Source organism: Apis mellifera, linkage group LG2 (assembly GCF_003254395.2).
Source record: "Apis mellifera strain DH4 linkage group LG2, Amel_HAv3.1, whole genome shotgun sequence".
Taxonomy (NCBI): domain Eukaryota; kingdom Metazoa; phylum Arthropoda; class Insecta; order Hymenoptera; family Apidae; genus Apis; species Apis mellifera.
This window is the reverse complement of record NC_037639.1, coordinates 4,159,174-4,182,073: the sequence shown is the minus strand read 5'-3', so window position 1 is coordinate 4,182,073 and position 22,900 is coordinate 4,159,174. Positions and strand designations below refer to the sequence as shown.

Genomic DNA, 22,900 nt, shown 5'->3' with positions numbered 1-22,900 from the left:
ATACCCAAGATCATGAGACATGGAAACATCGATCTTGCGAAATTTATTATGGCGGAAGAAACTTTTCCAATTCCCCCCTATAATTCAAGAGAACAATATCTCGCATTACAACGTAACGCTTCCTCTTCTTGTTCGTTTTTTTTTTTTTTTCTTTTCAATCTTCGACCTTCATTTCCGCGATAATAAACGTGCCTCTCTCTCCCTCGTTTTCAAAAACACGCGATTTAATTACACCGATTCCGGCGCGATTAAGTAGCTCGTTCGCTTATTAAAGGAAGTTGCCTTAGAAAGCGTTATAATTTATTTTCGAGAGGGGAGAAATTCAAATTCGGGAGAAAAACACGAGAGAAAATAAACGTATAAACGTGTTACTTTATGCGGATGCAGATTGAATAAGAACCGGAAATTCGAGCGTATTTCGTTTGTATGAACTGAGAGTGGTGAAAAATTGGTCGTTTCTTTTTTTTTTTTTTTTTTTTTTTTTCTAGTGGAAGACGTATCGCGGCTTCGCGCATAACAAATGCCCCTCGAATAAAATTTTTACTATTTTTTTTCTCTCGGATGTTTAATTTAATCTTTTAACGTTATATTATTTGGTAGACGATGATTTCTTTGTTTTTGTGGATTTTTTTTTCTTTTTTTATATATATTTCGCGTGTCGTGTAATTTATATATTCGCAAGATGAATTATTTCTGTTGTTTGAAAAGTTGCGAGGAAAATTATATATCCGGATAAAATTTGGGAGAATTATGAATTAAAGTTTAATAAGAAATCTTGTATATTTATTTATACGTGTGTGGGATATAAAGATGTGGAAACTCGTGAACGAATTTTATATCAGTTTTCTCTGAATTTGTTAAATAATTCTGGAAATAATGCATTTATTATGTTAATTTTCCATTGGATTTCACTGGAGAGGACTTATAATATTATAAATATTAAAAGCAATTGAATTGAAGTTATTCTCTCTAATGTTAAAAATAATTCACAATTGAAATCGATTTCTCTAGATTAACTTTTAATTCCACGACTATTGAATCTGATTAAATAATATCTCTAATATAATCTTCATCATACAGATTATTCATAATATTAAATTATTAATTTCTACGTGCTTCCCTAATTTTATGTAAACTTTTACTAATAAAAACTTGAAAGCACTTCCAAAATTCGAAAAACTTATCGAACGATTTTTGTGTTACTTTTAGAATTTGCTAATTTCGAGAAAATTATATTATTTCTTCAAAATTTGCTTGGACGTCTAAAAAGGAATGAATGGTTTCGTCAAGTTTCGTATTTTAATTCTTGAACCTTTTCAATCCTCATTTCGAATTCATAGGATATCGCGCAACAAGATTGCTTCCCATTTGTTCAACAGAGTTACTTTATTGCTATTGATTTACAATATATGTTTTTCCTATGATTGCTATTTCAAATTTAAATTCATACGAAAAATCTTATGAATATTCCAAATATTCATGACATTTGAGAAATAAATCCTAACCTTTTCTTTTTTAAATATAATATATTATTTCTGCATTATAATTAAATGTATTTTTAATATTAAAATTCATGGATGCAAAATATTGATCTTTTCCAAATTTATAAAGAAATAAAATTTCATATTCAGATTTGTCGTTTACAGCTATCTAAAAGATATTAAAATACTTGGATTATTTTCAAAATAAGTTATTACTTATTTTACAATCGAAACTAATAAATTTCATCCCTCTTATTTATTATAGTAATATAAAAAAAACTATTTTCCATGCTTATTTTCACTATAATTTCCAAAATAACAATGGAATATACATGTGCCCCGTAATAAACTCGTGACTCTGTTATTTTTGAAAATGGTATTACGATGCAAACCTCGTAATGGCAAGGAAAATATGTCGGTACACATAGTATATCACATATATAACTCATGATTCAACATCGACGTCTATTTATAGACTCAATACGTTAGGCATACCGATCAATGGATGATATTGATTTAACCGGTATAATTTGAACTTCGCCGTATATAGACGTGTAATCGAATCGCATATTTATTATTACACAATAATAAATAATTACGGTTCAATGGAAGGTTGAAAATAATTTGCAAATAAAAAAATTGGTGCATTATGATACACACGTACGTGTAAAAATCATCAGATTTCGAATCGTATCAATAAAATATAATTTTATGTATATTCTAATTTAAAAATATATGATATAGAAATGTATATTCTAATTTATATCATATATTTCAAATCTGAAAATATTACTCACAGAACGATGTATTCGATATTTTATTGAAAGAAACGATGATTGAAGATTAAGAAACTCATGGAAACTAACATGGAATACGATTAAAATAACGATTAGAGATAAGACATTAGTCTATAATTATTGTATCCATCCATTCAGATTATTTCCACGATTATACGCATTTACTTTCTTCCATCATCCAAGATAACACGTCATAATAATTCATGCCAATAAATATGTTCACGATTATAAAAATACTGAAAAATATCGAACGCACCATTTTTCCTCTCCTTTGAATAACAACAATCCTTTCTCCAAAACGTTCCTTCTCATCCGCAAAATCCGTGATTATTCGAGACGACTCGTCTTGCAGGGACCCAACCCCTTTATAATTCGATACAAATCCAGGGTTGCCTGGCCTATCGATCGATACACGATGAATAATTTTAACAATATACTCTTCCACCAGCGCCACGCACCGTATTTCCTCGATGGAATGACAATTGATCGAACGGCGAGAGACAGGAGAACGTGCCCCCGTGCCAAGTTATACACGTCAGGATAGTTGGAATTTTCATGGAAAACATCTTCGCCATTCGGAATGAATGAAAGTCTTGCCTCGTACGTATTCGTGTTTGATCACGTGAGAGAAAGAGAGGAGAGTTTTGCATATACATACATGTATACAGAGGTTGGGAAAAGTTTATCCCCAGCTTTTGTAACCGTTGAATTTTTCCAAGATCAACAACGGTGGTGCGGTGTGTTTGAACTGAAGAATGGGCCGGCGCGCGATACAAAGGCGGAAGAATAGATCTCGTTGCTTGCCAAGATACAACGTACAATATTAATCCGTTCGTGGCGACCAGGAATTTATTGCGATCTATCGAATGTCGTGCGATATTCCAAACCGATACAAAGTCGTAGTACGATATGATTAAATTAAATAATTGTATATATAGTTGTATGTTTTTAAGTAAATGGTATTAGTATATATATAAACGTGATTTAACTCTCTTTGTTTCAGTTCTGGAGGATGTATAAGCATGAATCACGAATGATTAAGGTGGTGCAAATAAATGTTAAAGTTTATTTAAAGTGATCAACGTCGTTGCATGTTCAAGTTTTGTTCTTTATACATCTTTATAGTGTACAGATTATTTTGTTTGGTAGAGGATTGGATTTGTAAATTTTATTGGATTTTAATCTCCTATTAGATGGGAGAATGATTTTCTTTTTAGCAATTAATGATCTTAAATATTAATTTTAATTAAATTAACGAAATATAAAGATGTGTAAGAAACAAAACTTAAACAATTGTGATTTAATTAAACTTCATCAATAAGCACTTTTTACTTTTTACTTGACCCAATAAACTTGTTAACTAGTTGTCGAATCTCATTTTCGATTATAGCGTTTGCCTTTCCGTTTAATAGTTCTATAGATAGTGTCACGTCATTGTTCGGGAACATTGCTGTTGAATCGAGATTTACGACGCGAGGTAATTTAAAGTTTGAAATATAATTTATGTTTTTACGTACGTTTTTTTTTTTTTAAATTTTGAAAAACGATATGGAGAGAAATTTTATTTGGAAAGAGAGATAAGGTATTTAAATCCTTAATATAAATTTTCATCGAAACTTAAATCTTGTATAATATATTAAAATAAAAGTAACTTTGATACTTTTGAACTTTTAACATAAGATTTATTGTAATTTTTGAATTCATGAATATCATTGAAATTAAGTGGATAATTAGTATGAGTAGTAATGTAAAGAATTGTACGAAGGAATTAAATTATTCGTCGATTGTTCAATTGATAGAATGAAGTAAATAAAAAAAAATAGTATGACGTAGAAAATGAAGAATTTCAAGTTTAAGTTATTCATAGACAATAACATATAGTAATTTAAAGTTTATTTTCTTTAGAATCAAATGTAAACTAAATTTCCATTATATGTTTACTACGAGTTATTCTATCAAATATTCGAAACGTTACGTTTAAGCTTGTTATTAAGTTCAACAGTATCAAAGTTTTTGCCATAAATTTAGTCGTGGCTATTGAAACACCTGTAACATAGAGAGTAATGAAATAGTTTTGTCAATTTAATGACCGACATCCCTGTAATTATGACGATGTACATTGTAACGAATAGCTTCAATCCTCGCATCAAACTTCTAATTACAAACATTGAATATATTTTGATGCTACAGCGAAACGTGATTCACCATAAACTTATGCTCGTGTATTTAACAGAAAAATCAATAAAGAAACAATAACATCTTTGTTCCATCTTAAATACAATATTCCACTTTCATTGTAATTTTACAGAGAGTATCAAAAATAAAGGAAAACTTTTAATAATTCGAAATAGCTTCGAAATAAAATTTATGTAATTGCGAAAAACGTGTAAATTAATCTCATAACAATACATCAAATAAAGAAATCGATCTGAATACTAATACACATTAGATTTTTTTCTTTTCAAAATGGAATAAAAATACAGAAAGTGATAAATATTAATAATTATCATTATTTATAAGTTATAATATATTCTCCTTACTTCACTCAAATACTTAATCAAAAAAAAAATTAGAACATTATATCATATTTATTCATATAAAAATATTTGAAAAACAAAAGGAAAAGAGAAGAAAAGAAAAAAAAATTTGAATCTTCCATAGTCCACAAATTTTCCTCTCCTTTCACATTCTAATCAGCCCTACTCGTTATCGCGTGTACGTGAACACTTCTCTCTCATTCAGGAACAGAGAAAGAAAAGAAAAGGAAGAAAAAGAAAAAGAAAAGTTTCTTTGCTCATTTTCGCTCATTTCGACGGTGAAATTCGTAAGTTGGCGAAGAAGTTTGCACTCACGAGCAAAGGGTTCATTTATGGTTACGGTACGTAAGAGGACACTTGGAACTGCATCGTAAGTAAGGGGTGGATTATTACTCGTGCACTCGTGTACACGTCGTAAGAGAGTATTAGCATCGCCCACCACGCACCACGCGTAAAACCACCACCAACGTAGAGGAAACTCTGGTTGTGTCGGTCCTTTGTTTCTTTTCTCTTTCTCTATCCTACCGTCTCACTTTCATTATTTTTAGATTCCGATTTTTAACCTTATTTCCACTGTCTGCCCAATGGTAATTGGAACGTGAAATTCTTTATCAGAGCTTGAAATTTTGCCTAGTTTCATTCTTGAATAATAATTGTGTAAAAATTCGTATTGTTTTATTCTTGGAGAAAAGAATTGTACAATTCTTTCATTCTAATGTGTTTCCATTCGTTTAATTCATAACATTTTTAGAAATTTATAAAAGTTATTTTTTTTTTCTTTTTCCACGAAAAATATACCGTTTTAAATTTCTATTTAAGATATCTTTGATCGAGACACATTTTTGAATTGTTAAATGTAAGAAAATTTTCATTCTTAACTATTTATCCAAAATCAAATTTCAACAATTTGGAGGAACGGTATTACAAGTTGCTTCCAAACCTCAATCTCCGAAACTTCTCGATCGTGGAAATCTTCGACCACACGGTGGTCCGCCACCCTCTCGATCTCTTTCATCCCCCACGTTCGCGCAGATGAGAAATCGTTTCCGTTTAAACCCCAGGCAAATGAAACGGAACGTTCCTTCTTTGAAGAAACTTGCTCGAGCGAAACGTTTAATTATTTCGCTGCTTAGAAACTTTCTAATACACCCTCCTCGACTTTTCTCTCTTCAATTTTCTTCGATTCCGTTCAGAAATCGTCCGAGTTCTGAAAATAACTTGACTGTTCAAAAGTCTCCTCCTTGTTGTCAACTTCCATCGATAAATTAAATTATAAAAATTATATTTAATCCATTGTGATTCGAAAGTTTAAATAATTATTATCAATTTTATGCTCGACAACATCTTTGAGAAAAATATATTTTTATCTCGATCACTAGCATTACAGAAATACAATCAATAACAACTCGCGAAAAGTGCAATATAATATTAAAATTACCTTTCTCAAAAATCATCACGCAATTAATATAATAATCGCAAAAGTAACTCATATCGCGCAAGAATATTCAATTATTCAGATAAATAATCAATTACGAATCAACTGTGCGACTATTCTGAATGCAAATAACAATCAAGCTGGTGAATATCGTGGCCTGGCACAGTTCACGTCGGTCTTCGCCTTTAAACGTCCGTTGAAGAGGCGTCGACCGCACGAAACGGTTCCACCTGCCACAAATATACACAGCGTTCACAGGGAGTGTCATGCGTCGCCTTCGTCTTTCCGTACGTCCTGGAGACACGACACAACCACCCCTGTCAGACCAAAAGATCTGCATAGGTAACGAAACGGTTGGACGATCGTCAAAACTGGCGCTCGAAACTCGGGCCAAAGCATCTCGTTTCGTGTTTTACACTGCATTAAAACCTAGCTCATAGTTTATGCAAGGGATATTTGAATCTTGGAAACGCGGTTCAGAAGCTGATCGACCGTGGAGTATTGCGTGTATTCGAACTGTCTGCCCCATCCGATTCATCTGCAATTCAGTTTCTAATGCGACACGTGGACGGAATATTAAAACGATGCTGGATGATGGTGTCGCGCACGTGTCGCGGAATGATCGCGATGCAGAAAGTTTATGGTTTCTCGAGGGTTGTCGTTTGGAATTTGACGTGTAGCCTGATGAATTCTGTTCGAAAAGTTCGTGCAGGAATCGATGGGAAGAGGAGGAGGAGAATGCTGTATTTTTTGGGAAATTGGAATTTTATTGGATGGGGAAATTAGTTGAGAGTTTATTTGGTATCTGATTTTATAATTATTGTAATTAATATTTTGGAATAATAAGTTTTTGAAATTGTTTTTCTTCTTTTTGGTAGCTTCTTTATTTTGTATAGGGTTTAATTAACTGTTTTTTTTTTGTATTTTGGATTATAGAAAGAGATTGTAGTTTATGGTTTAATTGATATTTAGTATCAATTTGTGGATTTGTATAAAATAAAGCTTTTCAGATGATGTACAAAAGGATATCTTTTCTGTTTATGTCGATTTTGGATATTTCTTTTTTAATTGTATGAAATTTATTGTCTAGCTCGAAGCAATGTTTGTTCGAGTAAAGCATTTTGTTATTTGACAGAAGATTGCAATAAATAAACTTCTTTCGATTTCGAAATACAAAACAGAATATATCGACTGTCAAAAACACTTCGAAACTCCCAAACGACCCAATATTTAAAACAATCCCTTTTGTGTTTTATTGTTTACTAGTGAAATATATTTCTCCTTTTGTACCTTTTGTAAGAAATCATCGCATTCAATCATTTTCAATTAAATGATCCTATGACTTTCACGCAAATGTAATATTTTGAATTTTCTTCTATCATTGAATTTAAAAATTCGCAGGCCGAAGCAATTATTTTTAAACGTGAAATTAAGTATAAATAGATTCGATAAATCATTGCATTCACTCGAAATCACAAATGCAGGTTCGATTTTTCATATAAAAAGCGCGAAGAAAAACTAAATATATCGTCTTTAAAACATACTCAGGAAATGGAGAAAATCATCCCATTGAATTCCCTTTTTGAGTTATCCCGATATCTCAATCGGTTGCCGAGATATAAGGAGTTAAAGTAACCGCAGCGTTTAACGCGGTTATGAATGGGACCGCGACCCACTGACCTACTTATTTTTCCTGGAAATGCGTACTACGCTTTTCTAGGAATCGCAGTTTGGGATAGGTCAGTGAGTGAAGGTGCGAGCGAGAGGTCCGAATAAGCGATAAGGACGGAGAGAGTAACTATTAAAAAATTACCTTTTGCTTTACACGACGATATCTCGGCAACCGGAAGTCGTATCGGGATAAATGAAAAAGCGTTTTAAAGGGCAAGGTTCCCCGCTTCCAACGATCGCTCATTCGTCGACCGGAAGTCATTATCTTCGGAGTTATAGCGGTTTAAAATTTTGTCAATTTTAATAAGGTTTTAATCGATTTTAGGGTAAATGATTGGAGAGTATTCTTTTCTTCACACGACGATATCTCGGCAACCGGAAGTCGTATCGGGATAAATGAAAAAACGTTTTAAAGGGCAAGGTTCCCCGCTTTTAACGATCGCTCATTCGTCGACCGGAAGTCGTTATCTTCGGAGTTGTAACGATTTAAAGTTTTCCTAATTTTAATCGAGTTTGATCGAGTTTTAGAAATTGAATTACGCGATAGTTTATTTGAAAAGATATTACTTATGATGATGTTATTAATGATATATGGATGATTTTAAATCGATTCAAAAGTTATCTCAGGTTTATTTAAAGTTACAATCATCATTTCGATTTAGTTTTTAATTTAAAATTTAATTATATTGTAAGTAATCGAATTTTATGATTCATTTATACTTATTTCGCGTTATATATGAAAACTAAGATAATTTTAGCATCCAAGCTTTTGAAGAAAATCAACTAGACCTAGTCACGTGTTATTGTAAACAGAACGTAGAAATACAATCGATAGGAAGTAAAAGTAAAATCATTTAATTTTTATTTTCATTCTAAATATATATAGCGCACGAACAATTTACTTAGTGATATAGGACAGTCTTAGAATATTATGGGATCGTATAATTTTTATACGAAATACTAATTTTATAGAATTATCTTTTGACAAGTTGAGCGAATGGCGTTAAGACGTGATTCTGAAGTTATGTGCGCTTTACTCTTAGTGGATATTGGGCGTATTCAGGAGGGTAAAGTAGACTTGCCAATTTGAAAGGTGATTTATAACCTTAGCCGCACGTCGAAGGGAATTTTATTAGCATTCAAGTCGCAACGATCTCAATATTGGGGCAAAGTAAAAGGATATATACCGGTGAAAAGGAAAATTAAATACTTTGAAGAGAAACCCGAAACTTTGAAGATTTAATAATTTCAATATTTTTTAAATTATTTCGTATTTAAAATATCTAAATAATAGCTCGCTTACACATGAAATTATTAATCTTCCATAAATGAATTCCATATAGTTTATCTACGTCAAATCAGAATAGTATCAGAAAAATCCTATTCTCTAAAAATCAAATAACGTCTCTAACTATTTTTCTTCGCGAAATTATAAATTCGCTACTTAATTACTTAATCAAAGAAATCCCCTCTCTATCCTTTAACGAAGCGAAGGTGACTTGCAGACCATCGGAAGAAAAATAGCTGTACACGCCCTACGATCGCGTGTCATCGCGGAAAACGTTGCAATCGGTGGATTCATTCCGATTGACAATTTCGCGGCTCCCCCCTCCCGGGATCAGCAAAGCGGATTAAATTAAAGCGGGAATGGAGGCGTCTTCGAACTTCGTATAAATCGTATTTCAATTCTGTACACGGGGGCCGGCTGATCGCATATGCATTATACCATTGATCGATTCGTTTGTATGGCGAACCGTGTCACTGATAGATAGCCAATTTACTATGAGAACCGTAACGCTGTGTGCAAGTTTGTGCGCGGCACAAGTGAGAGAAGGCTTTGCGCGACCGCTTCTTTGTTAAAAAGAACAGAGAGAGAGAGAGAGAGTGGAAAAAAAAGAAGAAAGGAAGAAATTAGCGATGGAGGAAGCGTTGCACGCCATCAAGTGGATCGTGAATATCGCGGCTGTTTGTGAATAACGATTGCTATTCTTGCGGTAAGAAACGGTTTTGAGAGGATTAAATAAATGGAGAGGAAAGAGTTTAGAGCTGAAGGTTTTTAATAGCGGTGGAAATTAATGAAAATCGTAGAGAAATTGGGGAAAATTTTCTTCTCCTTTCTCGATATCCTCGAAACAATATTTGTGTCTCGGTTCGATCGATTTTAATAATTTTATAACGCGTTGTATAACATTTCGAATCAAATATATAATCTGTTATCTGTGTTTCTTTGCGCTGTATAGAGAAGCATCACTGTAAAATACAATGTTCAATCATTTATTTTATCAAAAATTGAAACGTAATTCCTATTACATGTAGAGATATGATATTTATTCTCCGTGCAAAACATATTGTACGGTATATGCATATGGATTACGTAAATCGAATATTAAAATATCATATTGCATCGTAAATCAGATGTTTTATCGCATAATTATTCACCTGGAATTATTATTGAAAATTCTCGTGAATGAAATTCAAATGTTAAGAAAAAGAAGATTCTTTCAATTAGTTCTCTCAACTTTTTACTTAAACATTTATTATTAAAACATCGATAATACGATCTTTACAGACTGTAAAAAAGGAATTGAAATCGTATTTTTCATTTTATTGAAAATATGAATCATTATTTTCGTCTTGTCTGACGATAATCTTAGATATCTATAAATTATCGATGCTGTAAGTTGTCAATCTTACAAATTAAATATTGAAAGTTGGATTTAAACTCGAGTGAGAATCATTATACATTATAGATATAAAATATAAATACGTGATGCACTGAAACCGATATATTTATTTTTAAAATCGATTAAATCGAAATATAAAATAAGAATTTGGCATCGTACATTCTTTATAGCGTAAAAACATAATAATTTTACGTTTCAAAAACAAAAAAAAAAACACTTTATGATTTTTGTAAAGAAAATAAAAAGTTATTGATGTTATCTCTGTTGAAGAATACAACGAAAAAAAAAAGTCTATGTATTTTTTATATAGATTTAATGAAAAATGGAAAAACAATGGCCGGAAGCATGTTTTTCGTTTGGCATCAATTCTCAGTATTTTCAAATCCAAATAAAACAAAATTTTTCCATTTATCGAGTCTATAGTTATCATCCAACGAAAGACATTTTTTTCTGGAAAAAAAAAAAATGTTTTTCCTTGGAAAATCACCAATGTTTGCACAAAGTTATAATTTGAAAAACAAAACGACTTTTCATTTATCAGAGAAAAACTGCAAGAATCACTCGTGATACAAAATATTTAACTCATACTCGAAAGATAATCTTCTAAACCAATTTTTCAAAAACTATACAATACTTGAGAAAAGACAAACTTAAATTCTCAATAATAAATTCATAATCTTCTTCACAATGTTAATTCCAGAGTAAATAAATTAGAATCAATCTCTTCTAAGAGGAATACATACACAAGATTCCTACCCTTCTTCCTCTAATCAAATAAAAAAAACAAAAAAAAAAAAAAGAAATCCCATCCAACCAATCTTATCTTTCCACAACGTAAACGACACGAAGTTCCGGACACTTGCCATATAAATCGTATTTCAACCCCCCAACGTGCGCGCACATACCCGGTATTGCTGATTGCATATTTATACGGATCGCACTGTTTCCATCACGCTGGGAACGCTGGTCCTCTCCTATATTACACACAAGTGTGCCCCGCCATTTTGCATACATCCAAGATACCGGGCGTGCAAACATTCCTAAATTCGTACCGAATTCGTCTCCCCTGCCCAATGTTATTCTTACCCCTTTCCTGGGCTAACGATTCAACCCCCCTTTCTCTCTCTTATCTGACAATTTCGAATTGGGAAAGTTTCGCTGAAACGAAAGTTCTGCGGTTCGAAAAAAAAAAGAAACTTCGCCACGAGAGGAGAGGAGAAGGAGGATACGATAACCGTGGCGAGGACCAGAGCCAGCTGTCGCCGTGGTAAAATTGAAAAATGTTCTTGGTTTTTTACCCGGTAGTTTAGGAAAGATCGGGCAAGAATTACGACATCTTTGTCACGATCGGATAGATAGATCGCGCCGACAGCTGCTGCCCTCTTTCGCGAGCATTATTGGCGGCAGAATTGGCGAGGAAATGTTGTTGGAGAAAAAGTGCCCCCATTTCCTATAGGCCCATAGAGAATACCGATTAGTTTTTTATATTGTATCATTAATATTAATTATAGTCTTTCTAGAGGAGTTTTTATTAGAGGACAATTAGAAGAGAAATAGAATTTAATATCGTAATAAATAAATTTTGGATATTTTTCACGTTACATTTCCTACGTACATGTAAATTACATGTAAATTCTTATATGTAAATTTTCCTTAGTTTAGTTACTCTAAATAAATGTTTTCATCTTGTATGAAAATGCACTCTGTGCGATTCGATATAAATTATTCATTTGTTTGCACGCTCTTTAAATCCTTATATAAATAGAAGAATCTGGAATATGTATAAGAATCAAGAAGAGCCGTTCTTTTTCTTTTCCTTTTCCTCAATTTGAACATCATTAGCATTCCATTTTTTTTTTCTTTCGACTATGAAGAAATTGACTAACTTAAGGAAGAAAAGAAAAAAGTTCGTCATCACTTTTAAAATGATATACTAATACCATTTTAATATCCACAATCTGAAGAGTTCAGTTTGAATAAAAAAAAAAAAGAAATAAACGGATAAATTTCGTTCAACACATTTGAACTTCATTCAGAGATTTCATTCTCAAGGATGGCAGTTAAAAACGAACAAAAATCTGGATACTAAAGCATCACATTGACAATTGAAAGTGTCAGATCTACAAATAACGTGGTAGTACCAAAGGAGACCAAGGAGAGGAATACTCCTCTTCCCTTTGTGTCCTCCCAAAGGTAAATTACTGAGCTTTGTGTTATAGGTACATAATTCATGTGTGGATTCTCAAGATGTTAGTACCATTAACTCTCCCATAGTGTGCTCAAGTTGTAGTATTGATACATGTACACTATTGCCAATTTGAAAACAATGAGGAACTTATAGATAAAATATCAAAAGTCACGTATTACGTTCATTTATTACAACCAAAGTTTGCTGAATAAACGTATATATTGAAATCAAATTTTTATTTCAATCTGAACGATTATTTTTAATTTGATCACCAAACAGATTAAACATATTTGACTATCTATCTGTTAACCCTTTATGAACAAATATTTGATTTACATATACTATCAGATTATACATTAAAGATCTAAAAATAAAGAAAAACCAAAATGAAAATTTAACCAAATAACTTAAAGAAACTTAATTTAACTTAATTTAATTATTACTTAATGATGAACATCTACACTTCATAAAGGGTTAATTTTTCTTTACCCAAAGTAGCTATTAATATCAATAAACATTCATTAGAATCGATTACTCTACTTCCAAACTTTATAATAATACCCTGTATCATCTTTTCCCCACGAAATTTTCTGGCAGATATTCAGCCTGATTATAGATAAGAGGAATTCGAGGAGGAACGTTTCTTGCTAATCGATGTCGCGCAAATATGTTCCTCCTCGGCAGATATAATTGGCCAGATGCTCGTTGATTAATTATTATCGATTCGTTGCACGATGTCGGTTTTGCCCGGTCACGCGCCAATTTCGAAACGAATCTGCTCACCGACGACGACGACGTGTATACGTATGTATGTATGTATAAACGAGCGACCCCGTGTTTGCAAATTAATGAAACATTCTCGTGTCGATATGATAACTCGCCCGTGGTTTCGCAAGGTTTATAAAATTACGCGGATTAAAGGATAATTCGCAGCTGTGGAATGAGCGGTGATTATATTGGAAACGAATCGAGGGGATGAAATTTCTTTGTACGAGGGTTCTTTATATTTATATCGAAGAGAGTGGCGTGTATGTATATCGTGTCTGTGTCTTAGTTAGTGAAGTTAATTCGTGGTTTCTTCTGCGGTTTAAATGATATCGATGAAATGGATGGAAAGTTGTTTTAAAGAAGTTTTGCTTTTTGTTTTGAAATAAATGAACTTGATAGAATATTATTTGTATTATGAAATGGGATTATTTGAATTTTATCTTGAATTATGTTATTGATAAAGCTGTATGAAATAAAAATTTGTTAAAGAAACTCTGCTCTTTTGTAGAAAAATTTCTTCAAGTTTCTTTTCAAAACAATTATTACAAAATTTTGCAAAATGTATAATTATCCCATCGCGTTGAAATAATATTATTAGAGGAAATTGATAACAAACATTTGTTATTATCATTCAATAATAATTGTCATCATTTATATAAAATAACAAATTTGTTAGTTGAACGAATAAAAAACTTTTTTAAATATTAAAATAAATTAAATTCGTTTAATTTTTTAAAACGGATTTCAAGTCTTGGAGAAATATTCGTCGCGTTAAAAAATTTTTTTCCATATAATTAATCCATTTCATTTCCATCTTCCATCTCAATTCAAGAGATTACATTAAACACCTCTCGTCGATGTATCTTCGTTTCAATCAAACAGCTTAACAACAATTCCATAATTTCGTTTGATTAACATTGTTCCCCGTTTATAGTCACTCGAGTTCCCACTCGAATTTAAATACAATATAAATATGCGCATTCGTATATAAAGGATTACGCGAGATAAGGATTAAAAGAACAACAGTGGAAAGGGTTCAAAGGAGAATCGAGAGAGAGAGAGAGAGAAAGAGGTAGAGAGATAGGGAATCTTTGATAAATAGCGTTACTTTCCGCGACTCCTTTCTGCCCATTAAAAATACGAATCTCCATTGAGTAATCTGCAGAGCTTTGTCAGAGCGAATCGTTCCCCGTCGGTTCAATCAGATTTTAAAACGCGCATCAGAATAAATTGAACTGAAATCTCCCGCGAGACTAATAATGGCAGAGGCATGAATATTAATACCATTTGAACTCGGTGGAAACTTTTTAGTTCGGCTTGACAACGAACTCGGTCTGTAACTGAAGGGAGGTAGACCAGAATGGGAATAAAAGAAGGAAGAGAGAAAGGGAGAGAGAGAGATGAAAGAGGAAGGAAAGAAGAGAGAGAGAGAGAATCTTGTTCCGCGGTTCGTCAGAAAAATTGCTCACGGGGAGTAAAACACGTTTCGTGGATATTTCATTGGAAACCGACGTTGGATTTTTTAATTTTAACCGAAATTGAGGGAAAAAGGGGGGGAAGAAAGGAAAGAAAAGAAGAAGAAACGTACTGCATGAAACATTATATAAATGGAAATCTGCGTGTTTTTTTTTTTTTTTATTATCTGCACCCCCAGAAGAATCTTGATTTCGAGCAAAGTTTCTCTAGTAATTTCAAAACGATTAATTAAATATTCAACGATATTATTTTCAACAAAAAAAAAAATATATCGAGTAATTCTTTGAACTTCTGCATCTATCCACAACCCCTTTTTTCTCTCTCTCTCCTCCTCTCCCCCTTTTCCCTCGCCTCGTAAACCTCTTTTAGATTAATTGCTTTATCTCCACGAATATGCATGACCTGTCTGCGTTTAAACAAGTCACTACAAAGATTGCAAAGGGTTCACATCGATAATTTCGAAGTTCGTTTCCGGTTCGAGGCCAATGGCCAAACGAGTCGCGCGCATATTTCACGTTTTCCGGTGAATTTATTTGAGGCGGAGAGGAGGTATCGACCGATGGGAAATTGAAAAATGCAGATCGCTTTCCCTCAACCTCGTGACAAGGAAGCCAATGCGGTGAACCGAGGGGGGAGGAGGAGGAGAGGAGAGGCAATGGTATCTTTGTTCATTGCGGCGAGGGTGTTTTGCATTGCGAATACGTAATAGTTACGCGTTCCAACGGCGAGTAACGTTTCATCACATGCCGGATAGATGAGGTGTTAGGAAAATAATTATAGAAGAGATTTAATTAAAAATAAGAAAGAAATTGTTTCTACTCGTATCTCGTACGTTTGATTCATGGAAGAGTTGTATTTACTAATATTTTCTTTGTTGAAATTAATATTATTGTACTATTATTCTGATGAGGGACAAGATACAATTATAGAAGGCATGGATAAAATCTAAAGTGAGAGAGTGTAAATAATGATTCTGTTTGTAGATATAGATAAATGAATATTATTATAAAAGTCAAATGATTAAAATGGGTAAAATTACTTTGATGTGTTTCGAGACGAGAAATTTGGAATGTAGCTGGTATTGCAGAACACTTTGTCGCCATTTGTGTTAAAATGAGCCTTTGTTTTTTGAGAAATTTGAGTTTAACCAAATAGCATCATGATAACGTAAAATGATGATGACCTGCGGTTTCAAGATATGCAATTCTAACAGCGTGATGTTACATTAGATATTGTTATACAATTTGCACCTAGTTACTCCACGATTTTCACCCATTTTTATATAATTTTCTAGCAAACTTTTGTGCAATCTTATGTGCAATCTTTTTGCATCTTTTAAAATAGTCGGTGGTTGAAGTCAATTTCTTCTTGAATTTTAAAATAATTTTCTCTAGAAAAATTATTTTAAATTCTTTTATGAAATAAATATTATATCTACAAAGAAATATTTATTGTGTATCGACAAAATTGTAATAAATAATTAACATTCTAAGCAATACGATTTTTAAATAATTCTTTTATGTATAAAATAATAAATTGAAGTAACTTTATAGTATTATTCTATATCGTAAATATGTTGAATGCGACTACTTAATCAAATGTGAAATCAGCAATTCAGTTCGTCATTTAATAGACTGATGTACATATTCACGAAATGGTTAATACACATGACGATATGCAATCTAGTCTACAATGCCTATTAATATTAAATCATCCAGCAAGTTCATACTATTTTAGATGTAATACCTATTACATTTTGCTTGAATAATACAAAATGTACATAATTGGACTATCTATAATTAGTTTCTAAATTTGACTTACGATTTAAGTGCTTAGTATTTGTGGAAATTACAAATAATTTTTTTTGCATTCTGATCTGATATTTTCTGATCTTTTGAAAATAAATGTTTTAATACCAATCATAAACTTGTATAAAAAATTATTATTATTCTTTCAAGTATGAAAATATTTTCGAAATTTATAAATAATTGTGCTAATAAAATGCCACCATTATAAATTATCCATCATTCTCTTCAACGATCCCCATTACTCAATGCAATCTCAATAAAATCTGTGAAAAATTAATAACCAGAAATAATTACATCCTCAACTATTCAATTATCTACGCTTATACACCGATTCATTAGAACACGAACTATCTCAGCAAACGTGCGCAACGTACAATTACCCTTCAAATATAACAACGAATTAAAGATAATTAGACGATGCATCTTCGTTCTATGTAAAAATCGAAATTTCCAACCACCAACCGTGGTGTTCCAATTATAACACGAGATTCACTCATAAGCCTTAAAACCCTTAGAAACTCGCGTTCGATCAAAGTTTAATAAAAAAAAAAAAATCTTTTTATAAAAATTCAAATTCCAACCACTATTCCGATTATAAATAGCGCCAGAACACGTATCCCTGTTTAAACGAGAATGAAACGACGCGCGTGAGATGGTACGCGAGAAAGAGAAGAAAAAAAGTCACGTGGCCGTTTTCTTTCGAATCGCTTGATTAACTGCTAATTCGTGGCCGTTGCGCGCCACAGCACGTGACCCCGTATCTTCCGGTTGTTGTACGTTGCGCTTATGGGTTAATCCGCGGAATTTCCAAAGGAATTGTATCCGAGAGAAATTGAAAAAAAGAGTATCCACCGAGATAGTTTTATCTCCCTTTATAACGGTGAAGTTAAACCGCGTATCCGGAGAAAAATGTTTGGAGAAGGGAAGGCTATGTATCGTCTATTAAAGATCGGAAGCGTAAACGTAAGTAATTAAAATTCCATTTTCACGAGCGAACTCTGTCTCCCGTGAATGCGCGCCACCATGGAGCATTCGTTAATCGGCAAGCAATTAAAGCGTGGCGGATGGGAATTAACGCGAATGGCTTCGTGTCGAGATATGGATCTTGACTCGTCTCGTTGGGCGACGGCTTTTTTTGAATGAATTGAGCTTTCGGTCAAGCTTGCTTTTAACTCCCGGTGATTTCAACACTTTTTTCATACAAGTTTTGATAAGCGATATTCGTCAATTATTTTTAACGATTGTTCGAAAATTATCGCCTTGTGATAAACGATCTTTGATATGCAAATAATCTTCTATCTTGAATTCTATTGATTGTAAAGAAAAAGAAGCTTCAATTTCGAAACATTTAATTATTTCCATATCAAATTAGATTAATTACAATCATGTAATTAATAATCTTCATTAACCCGGATTCCAATGTATATTTATCCGAAACAAATGTTTCTCTTTTCTCGAAACGTTTAAATTCTAATATTATCTATTCAATTCCAAATATAATATAATATTTCAACATCTAAAGTATACCTTCCACTCCAACAAAGATAAGAAAAAGAAAGAAACTTTACCTTTTTAAACGGTAATCGCGATTTATTCTTATAAAAAAAAAAAAAAAAAACTCGAGCAGAAGAAACTTTTCTTTCATCGTCGGCCGAAATCTATACAGAGAAGGGATGAAAGGAGTAATTCCTTTCCTCTCGCCACAAGTCCAAACAGAGCTGGCCTAACTTTTTCGATACCCGTCCAGGAGAGGGAAAGAGGAGGAGGAGGAGGAGGAGGATCGTTACCCTTTCAAATGCGAGCGCGGTTCCGTATGATCCGCGCTCTCCGCGATTCTCTCGTCAAAGCGAAGAGTCCGGAATCCGGCAGAATGTATGCGCCGCCCCAGAAAAAAAGTTTCTTCCTGGTTGGGGAGGGGGGTAGAGCCGGCTGCGAAGATTAGACCGGTGTCCCGGATTTATCCGCGAGAGGTTAGAGCGTGAAACCTGGCTCCAAGCCTCGAAACTGTGTGAAATCGTATTACTCGATGAATATGCAGCGCGATTTTGCGGTCGAAAGTTTTCGGTTCCGCTTGTAACTCGTTGCCTCGGCCCTCCGGTGGACGACGAAAATCGTGGATCTCCAGACGTATTCTAATTAGTACAAAAACTAAAGGGGAACAAGATGGCGGGTTGGGAGAGGCAGATGGGGAGGAGAAGAGTAGGAAACGCGTAGGCTCTAAATCATGCTCCGAGCATGAGATCTGCGTTCGGCTTAATTGGTTGGATGGGAAGTGCGGCAAGAAATCATAGGCCGGGCAGGGGATTAATTAGATATTGGCTCCGGGATAACGTTTAAATCATGTTTAATTGGACAATTACGTTCGTGGATTGGATAGTTTTGAATTCGCGCCTCGCGTAGTAGAAGAAGCGCCATTTCCTTGGCGGTAATTGGTTTTTCCTAGGGAAAAGCCTGGCCCTTTCTTAGGGATAGGTTCTTCGAGGCTCATCCGATCTTTTTCCTTTAGGAGCCACTTTTCATGGTAAGCCGAACGGGAAATTGCATCAGGAATGTCTGATGGGCCGATACCTGATGATTAAAAGTTGATCGAATTATCGGGTGGCAGGGTTCAATAGATGGATCGGGTGATTTCGTAGCCCTTGTTGCTCGAGGTTGTTCAAGTTTCATTCGTTCGAAATAATCGACTTTCTTGTTGCAACGTGTTATTGGCTTGTCGAGGATATCTATCCAGTTTTGACGCGATTGCTTTGATCGTTGATTGAAAACCGGTGTGTGAAACGGGGGAGAAATATTCTCGTTGCTACGACACGTCCCGTGTCATCGTGAAATATCATTTCTGATCGTTTGATTCGATGATTGAATCGCGGTATTTGACAGATTTGAATTCTTTCGTTTCCTAGTGATTTTAACACGTTCGATATCGATTATTTTTTTTGAAACGTTTGCTTATTTTTTTTTCTGTAAATAAAAATGTCGAATAAAACGTGTATGCAGAATATTTGTGCATTTATTTATTTTATATATTTTAATGTTTAAAGTATGCAACACGTGCAAAAAATTAATTTAATACAAATATTTTTATAATTTTAACTTTCAAATAATCTGACAGAGTCAGATTTCTCTTATTGATTTTAAGACGATGTTTAAAACACTTCGGCTATCGCAAAAATATATACCGTGATAAAGAACAAATTGATGAAATAACAAGATCAAACTAACAATTTCCTCAAAGCGAAAAAAAAAAGGCAGACAAGAAGAAGCTACTGAAAACTAAATGACAAAATTAACTTAAAATTTACTTTTCATCGTTCACGATACACTCGAACCGCACGAAACTACGATACAAAATGAAATTTCACGGTAGACAAAATTTTCAGGTCGCTAGGAGGTAACGGAATAAATTTTCGAACGAATCTATCGAAAACCTCGTCATCGTGCGCATCGTTATATCGCGGCGTCGAATAGCGAAACATTGTTTAAAGTAAGTAATACAACGTTATTAAAATGATAAAGGAAAATACGCAAGACCTGGGGAAATGAATACGGGGATGGATGCTGCGTATATACTTAGGGACCGCCCACGACGATGTATACGTTGTCAGAACAAAATACGATCTTAGATAATGCACCGTAACGAGATCGGGGTAATGCCATTCCTCCATTCGTGGAAAAGTGCATCCAGGATGCACAGTGATAAGATTTACCTTCCGTGGCTTGTAACAATCTCCTGATGGATCCGAAATTATCGAAGGAAAAGGAAATTTCTGGATCGACTATGGTGGAAAAAAAAAAAAAGAGAGAAAGAAAAAAAAATGGATGGCATGAAATGCGTGGATACGCTTACTTACGGCGTGATCTAGGGGTGGGGCTGGTGGATAGGTTGTTCAAGGATTTCTGCTCCGACAGAATGCAGCTGCAGTGTTTCTGTCGTAACCCCGCCACCCTTTCTCTCCACGTTTCCAGGCCTCCGTTCCACCTTGATTCTCGTTGTTTTATACACGTTGGATCTTTGCACATTCGCCTTGAGCGATTGTCGGCCCGTGCAAGGAAATCCAGAACTTATAGTCAGGGTGAACGACGTTTGATTTTTCAACAGCGTATGAGGCGAATGTATAATATGTACCTTGCTTAATGGGTAATTACGTTCATGATGTTGTTCGTTCGCTATTGAGAAAATTATACTTTTGGATTTTTGGTGAAATATATATTCATTTATGTCGAGTACAATCTTTTTTTTTTATCGTGCTGATTATTTTCAGATTGTTTATGATATAGATAATAAATCTGTTTTTGTCTTGGTCCTTTAATACTTGATAACTTCTCTTGTATGATCTTTTAGCATGTGGAAAAATAATATTTTCATTAATATTCTTCAAACTTTCTGAAATGTTATCGTTATAAAGATTTTATGTTCTCTATATATGTATTATCTATAAACGATAATATTGTAAAAAATATATACGTTTAAGTGATTTGTTCATAAATATTATTCTAATAATTTGAGTATATAATTCATAAATTAATCATATCATCTATTACTATCATATTATAATATTAAAAAATTATATATTGAAAATAAAATGATTATCTAAACAAATCAGCATATCAGTAATTAATAGATAAATATATTTGCACTATTATATCGCATGTTCCTTCCTTATAAAAATTCCACGAATGAGTACTGTGTAAGAATCTAGGTATTTCATTTTACAAAACTAACATGTTGTAATGTTATTACAATATAAATTCAATAAATTATTACATAAATAATTTATTAAATGAGAATATACTTTTAATTTAAAAGTATTTATGATATTATAATTTAAACTCATCTATTAAATACTTACAACATTAATATCTGCAAATATAATCTATCTAATAATATCAATAGCAATAAATTAAATATTATTATTCAATGAGAATAATATATTTTTACAATAAAAAAGAAAAAAAATATGAACATGTTAGAAATAATATATTCTCTAATATAACAAAAACAAAAATTTTAAATAAAAATGTAATTTTATATAAATAATAATTCTACAAAATTAAAATAAAAAATAAATTAATTAAAACATATATTAATTTAATTATCAAATATTTATAAATACTATTAATATAATTATATTATCATTAAATAAATAAATCAGAAAATAAATGACTATCCAAAAATCATATAAAAATATTTAACAAATAAAATTACAAAAATATTACTAATTATAATTATATACCAATATTTTTTTTCTTTTTTATTAAACAAAAAAAATTGAAATATAATTTCAAATTTAACTCGTGCAATCAAATTTTCAATGCGATTTTTATATAATTTTGACTATCTCCTGTTAAAAATTAGAAATAAATATAAAAATCGAAGCATGTATTATGAACAAACTAGCTTGACAGAAAACCATCGCCATATTGAAAAATTTATACATATATTATACGTAATACTTCCAACTAGATTACGAATAGAGAATTCTAAAATGAAAGACAAATCGATTAACACAAGAATATATTTATCATTAAGAATCACGTATCCCAAAGCAAGATTTCTATAACAGAATGAGAATTTAAAAAGGAAATATATTAATTATTAGAAAATAATGTAAAGATCGAACACACTTATTGCACACACAATGCCTACACAAAACAACCGCCATATTGAAAAGATTATTACCCGCGAAAATAACGTATAATCTCTAATATTTTAAAAATCACTAAAAATTAAATTCGAAAAGAAACTCATAATTTTTATCAAAAGAATATATATTTATTTTTAACAATAATATACCGGGAAACAGGATTTATATATGCAACAGGGATTTTATGATATATTCTACGAAAATATTTTATTAATAGAAAATAATGTAACAATCGGGACACATATAACGAACATATTACGCTGGACGCCATATTGAAACACTTATAGATATATTATACGTAGTATATTACTGCATTTAGACAAATTAGAATACCAATTCTAATCCCAAAACAAGATTCCTATAACTGAATGAGAAGTTAAAAAAGAAATACGTTAATTATTAGAAAATAATGT

General features: G+C 32.5%; 1 protein-coding gene and 1 long non-coding RNA gene across 5 annotated transcripts in view; both read left to right on the top strand.

Moving 5' to 3' along the window:
* Nucleotides 1–22,900, top strand: part of LOC724736 (semaphorin-1A) — a 404,583-nt gene that overhangs the window by 184,024 nt on the left and 197,659 nt on the right. The gene's annotated exons all lie outside the window — the stretch shown is intronic.
* LOC107964040 lies at nt 2,836–4,542 on the top strand. The gene is made up of 3 exons (XR_001702102.1): nt 2,836–2,878; nt 2,998–3,180; nt 3,282–4,542. It is a non-coding gene; the product is annotated as an uncharacterized LOC107964040 (long non-coding RNA).